Below are 6,300 nucleotides of genomic sequence, written 5' to 3'. Positions count from 1 at the left end.
CATAAATATGTCCTTAACATCATATTAGATAGTTCTTTACAGTTTTCAAGGAGATTTCATATACATTGCCTTCTTTAAACCTCACTTTAGCTCCATGAGTCCAGTGTTATAGACAGCATCTTCCCTTCGTAGCTGTGTTTCAGCTAAAAGATCTGCTGAAGGTCACACTGGTGGTAAGTACCTGGGGATGGACTACAAACTCATCACTTTCACTAAGAACTCCATAATATACATAGTTGAATCACAAAACAATTTTAAACATGCTGATTTATTTATCTGCTTGTTTTCATAACTATAACCTGATGACTTGAACAGTTGGTAGCAGGATAGAACATATATTGATGTTGCTTTGAATACATTTCAATATCTGTGCAGCAATTACTTGCTGCGTGACCTTGGGAACATTATTTAATTTATCTGAGCCTCTTTTTCTCCACCTGAAAAAGGATATTACTACCTTTCTCATAAGGTTGTTCTTCAGAGTTAACATAAGTAAAATGCTTATGACAGTACCTAGAAGTTAGTATGGACTCAATAATTGCTTAATATTAGATCATTTTTATTAACTATACAAATAACTAAGATTATTTGATAATTACTGCCTGCTATCTTTTGTATGAGAATCGCAATACTGCCTCACTATCAAAATGATGATATTGAGTTCTCCTAGTGAAATGCTCAGTTAAAAAAGTGACACGTTCATATGTGAACATCAAAGTTAAACTGAAATTACTTTAAAAATTAATTTACTTTTGAAGATCACCTTCCTAGTAATGTGAGTCACTAAGAATCTGAGTACGTAGATATAAATCCTGCTTTTGTAAGATAGCATATATGCAGAGAAAAATGTGGATAAGTACATATCAAACAGTTGACAGTGGTTATCTCTAAGGATTGGGATCATGGTAGGGGTGCATTGATCTAATTTATTTATTGCTTTTAGTGCTTTTTTAAAAAATAGAAAGCATATACTACTTTTATTATCTGAAAAAATATGATTTAAAAATGATTATGTAAAAAACAAGCCTTACAGAAATCACAGCCTTATCAGAAATGTTTGACATGACTTGCCCCACACTGGCTTCTAGTGAAATGCTCTGAGATCTCCCTGAGGATTGACATCCCGCTGACAGGTCTCTAGTTCTAGGATTTCCAAAGGTACCGATGAACCACTTATACCATAGAATTTGCATCTGGTTTCCACGTAGGAGGTGTGTTCTGTGGGGCTCCCTGGGCTTGGTAGGCAAAACATTTTAGGAACAGAGAAAATGTGTTGGCTTTAAAGAAGAGATTTCACTGCTGGTCTTTCCAGCTATGACCTATGACCGGCTGTGTGTAGTCGAAGCCATTTTAGTTGAACATATTTATAAGCAGAGTTAAAAAGGGACTGTGGCTGTTATCTCACACCCCAAGATGACATTCAAGCTTTGCTTTTTCAGTTATTCCTAAAGTTATTTCTAAAACCAATGCTGCACTCAATTTTAGTCTCTCTCTCTCTCCCCTTCCTGCCCATCCGGGGTCTAGCCAAAGCTCCCTTCCTCAACTCCAGCTCCATCTCTCCAGGTTTTCCCTCTGCCCGGTTCTCCCGGGAGCGAGAGGGGGTGGGGACAGGCGGCTTTGGCGTCAACAGCAGCACGAGCTGCGGCTTCCTGCCTCCCCGGGCGGCTTCGGTTCCAAGGGTGCCCGGCTGCCTAGCGTCCCGCAGTGTCCAGGGCTTTCAGACCTCACCTAAGGTCCTAAAGATGTCCTCATTCTCCAGAGTGGCACTGCCTCTACCAAGGAGGACACTTTGAAGTGTTGGTCCCGGCTGGAGGCGCCCTCTGTTACTGACTGGTACCTGTGAGTCTATTTAAAAGCCATAGAGCCAATTCCTCACACCCTCAGCAAATGAAACCTGCCCGTGGGATGCCCTTTGGCTTTTATTTCACGAGTGATCAGAAGCTGGCTACCGCCCTGGTGGCAAGTGTGAGCTTACTGTCACTTACTGTCTGGGCAGCAGTTTATGACAACTGTATGGTTTTAACTCTCAACCTTTACACTCTCTTGAATAACAAACTTGAAAAGAGATGACTCCCGGGAAGAACCTCCCCAATTTTGTCGTTGTTGTTTGTTTGTTTTTCTTCTTTGAGATGGACTCTGGCTCTGTTGCCCAGGCGGAGTGCAGTGGCGTGATCTCGGCTCACTGTAACCTCTGCCTCCTGGGTTCAAGTGATTCTCCCACCTCAGCCTCCCAAGTATCTGGGATTACAGGCACCCGCCATCATGCCTAGCTAATTTTTGTATTTTGTATTTTTAGTAGAGATGAGGTTTTGTCATGTTGGCCAGGCTGGTCTTGAACTCCTGACCTCAGGTAATCCACCTGTCTAGGCCTCCCAATGTGCTGGGATTATAGGGCCAAGAACCGCCTTTCACAGGAATTGAGAACGTTTAAAAAGGATGTCATAGGCCATGTTCCGAAGAAAGGGAACCTTATGAGATTATTGATGACAGATTCTGAGAAATTAGCTGAGCTTTCTGATGGGTCATCAGAAATGTGGGTGGGAGACAAAGGCTGTTCCAAAGTGTTCCAGGCCAAGGTCAGAGCAAAACTTATCCACGTGTTGGGTATCTGGCCCCATTCGAGGTTGCTTTGGCCGGGCGTGGTGGCTGACGCCTGTAATCCCAGCACTTTGGGAGGCTGAGGTGGGCAGATCAAGAGGTCAGGAGTTCAAGACCAGCCTGGCCAACATAGTGAAACCCCGTCTCTACTAAAGATGCAAAAATCAGTTGGGAGTGGTGGTGTGCGCCTGTAGTCCCAGCTACTCGGAGACTGAGGCAAGAGAATTGCTTGAACCCCGGAGGCAGAGGTTGCAGTAAGCTGAGATTGTGCCACTGCACTCCAGCCTGGGTGACAAAGTGAGACTCTGTCTCAAAAAAAAAAAAAAAAGTAATGATGATAACAGTAATCAACTAATGTTTACTGGATACCTGCTATGTGCATGACCTTACTCATTTAGGTCTCACCACAAGCCTAGGCGAAGAAGCCCAAAGCACGTGCCATCCACCATTCCCTAGTCTAGTCCCTATGCTTGCTCTGATGAGATGAGCACAAGGCTGGCTGTGGAGGAGAAAGTTCTTTCCAAGGCTTAAGGTACCCTTATGTCCTCAACCTTTATTGAGGGTTGGTGTGAGAAACAGCCATGTGACAAACATCTCTGAAGGTGTTCTTTATCTGTTATTGACTAGGGTGCATTTCCTTGTCTAGTGGCTTTAAAAGAAAACCATATGTCATAAATTCCTTTGGGAGTTAAAGGTTGTTTCTCTTGATGGTTTTTTGTGCTTCCTTTCATTAGACAGATGTCTTGGTCTAAGGCCTAGAGACTCTGATTCAGTGCGTTTGAGTAGGGTGAGATGACCAGACTTTGAAAATGCCCCCTCCCTTTGAGTCCGAGGCACAGCCAGGGCTAGGAACCCCTCCTGTGGCTCTTGGTCAGCTCCCCCTGTAGTCCCTGATTGGGATCACAGAGCTAAGATTTGTGCTCCTTTTACCTAGGTTTTCTGACAGAATTTTTGCACCCTTTTCATGTCTTGTCTCTTGTCTTGTCTCTTGTCTCTTGCTGTTTTACTTCCCTTCCCTTAATATTTTTAGAATTCATATATCATTTATTGTAAAATACCTTGTCTGCTTTCAGCATAAAACCAAATGAATGAAAGAATGGGTGTCATTCTCCACCTAAAGTTTCCAACAGGATTTTCCTTAAAACACCTCCTTATTCTTTCTGTCATTCTTTCACCTACTTTGCTGTTTTTAATTAATTGCTTGACAAAGTAAACATTTATTTACTTTTAAAAGACACTGATGTATTCTAAAGGGAAACCGGCTCCCTCTCAAGTGTCTGGAGGCATCATAATTGTGAAGAGAGACTGTTCCAGGAGAAGAAGTTCAACCTTGAGATAATGAGAGGGTTGTCTGGAGAGGACCATAATGAGTTCAAAGGAAGGTGCTGGAATAAATGCAGACACAGAGGTTGTTAATGCAATGTAGAGATTGTCTCATCTCATGGCCCTCCCACCCCATTCCACTGATGTCAGTTTAGTTACTTCCCTTGCTTGTGGTATGTCAACATGCAGCAATTATTTTGTTTTTGTTAACAATGATAGGACTTCAGTGCGATGAACTTGGCCTACATCCCTGAATGCTGCATTTACAACCAGCTTTCCTTGCTTGACAGCAGACTTCATTGAATAAAAAGAGGCAATTCCAAAGGTTATTGCAAGATTACAGCATAGCAGGTCTGGACAAAGGCGCTGTGGAATGTGGGAGGATGACTGACTGGAGCCTGGAGGAAGTGACGTTGGCTTCACTGGGGCACTGTAGAGTCACATAGTAATGCACATGTGACCAGCTGCAGGTGTTTGCTTGATCCTATCTTCTACATAAGAAAAAGAACTTTAAAAAAAATCATTTAGTGTGACAAAGACTTCAGTACCATCAGATTATTAAAATTATCGTACCGATGGAATGGTTTTTAAATTAAATTTTGAGTAATGTTGACAAACCTCTATCAATAGAGCAGGTTTCATCTGCCGCTAATCAGCATAAGTGACTTACAACTAAGTTAATCAGCATTTTCATTCCAGAGGTCAATCTTAATCCAACTGTTTATTAATAATTCGAGTGCCCCTCTCTCTGTTTTCTGAAGGAATCGGTTGTTTATACTTTTCAAGTGCCTGCTCCAGGTTAACTTTCTTTTTCTTTTTTTTTTTGAGATGGAGTCTTACTCTGTAGCCCAGGCTGGAGTGCAGTGGCATGATCTTGGCTCACTGCAACCTCCGCCTCCTGGGTTCAAGCGATTCTCTTGCCTCAGCCTCCCAAGTAGCTGGGATTACAGGCGCATGCCACCACGCTCAGCTAATTTTTGTATTTTTAGTAGAGACGGGGTTTCACTGTGTTAGCCAGGATCCGGGTAAACTTTCACACTAGGTGCTATCACTGTCTTTTGGAAATTTACCACTGAACTGGGATGATACACCACGTAGGAAAAAATCATTAGCAATACAAAGCAGTGTAAGTTAGCAGTGCTAACAGGTGGTAGAAACCCAAGTTGTCAGGAATTGAAAAGCAGGCATGACCTCATGCGCTGGGGAGAGGAGGGAGTGATTCCCTAGAGATGGCACCTAGTCTATGGGAAAGCCACATCTTTGTATGCTATAGGAACCCTCTTCTCCAGCCATGGTGGCCATGCATCTGTGGAATTTTCCTTTCCTGCTTACCACCACACCTTTGCCAGTATCATTTTTTCCACCTAAAATGTCTAACCTTTTTGTTCACTTAACACAATTCTCCCCAAGTTTCGAAACTCAGGTTGTGGAGGTCCTTGACTGTGTGGCTTGGAAATGTGCACTTTCTGTTGTTGGAAATCACTACCTACTATTGAATGAGATTGTGAAATGATAAACATGAACCCTAGCTGTGTTATAAGAAGAGAATTGTTTCCAGACATGCAATACAACGGGCCTGTGCCTCCTGTTTACTCATTTGTTGTCACACCAGCCCGGTAGTGTGTTGATAGATATGAAGGAACACATCTCACACATGAGCGTGAAAACCCAACCATCAGCTTATGAACTACAAAAGGATTATTATTTATTGTTTTTCTCTTGGACATCTGAGAAGGGGCTAAAGAGTTCACAGCCAAACCTGGTTGTATTGTGCTTTGCTTTATTGCACTTTGCAGATAGTACGTTTCTTACAGATTGAAGTTTTGTGGCAACCCTGTGTGGGGCAAGTCTATCAGCATGATTTTTCTAGCAGCCTTTGCTCACTTTGCGTCTCTGTGTCATAGTTTGGCAATTCTCGTGACATTTCAAACTTTTCCATCATTATAATATCTGTTCTGGTGATCTGTAATGTTACCATTGTAATTGTTTTGGGGGGCCACGAACTATGCCCATATAAGATGATGAATGTAATTCACAAATGCTGTGTGTGTTCTGACCCCTCCACCAGCCTGCTGTTCTCCCACCACTGTCCCTTTTCTTGGGCCCTCCTGTTCCCTGAGATACAATGATGTTGAAATTAGGCCAATTAATAACCCTACAGTGACCTCTAAGTGTTCAAGTGAAAGGAAGAGTTTCATGTCTCTTACTTTAAATCAAAAGGTAGAAATGATTAAGCTGAGATAGCTGAAAGCTAGGCTCTTGTGCCCGAGAGTTAGCCAACTTGTGAATGCAAAGAAAAAGTTCTTGAAGGAAATTAAAATTGCTACTCTAGTGAACACACAGATGATAAGAAAGCAGAACAGCCTTATTGCTGATATG

The 6,300-nt window shown here is 42.4% G+C and overlaps 1 pseudogene; it reads right to left on the bottom strand.

Moving 5' to 3' along the window:
* Positions 1 to 5,527: 5,527 nt before the first annotated feature.
* On the bottom strand, positions 5,528 to 5,620 carry LOC112440293 (small nucleolar RNA U13; annotated as a pseudogene).
* Between the last annotated feature and the right edge of the window lie 680 nt (positions 5,621 to 6,300).

Source organism: Pan paniscus, chromosome 5 (assembly GCF_029289425.2).
Source record: "Pan paniscus chromosome 5, NHGRI_mPanPan1-v2.0_pri, whole genome shotgun sequence".
NCBI classification, from domain to species: domain Eukaryota; kingdom Metazoa; phylum Chordata; class Mammalia; order Primates; family Hominidae; genus Pan; species Pan paniscus.
This window is presented reverse-complemented; position numbering and strand designations above follow the sequence as displayed.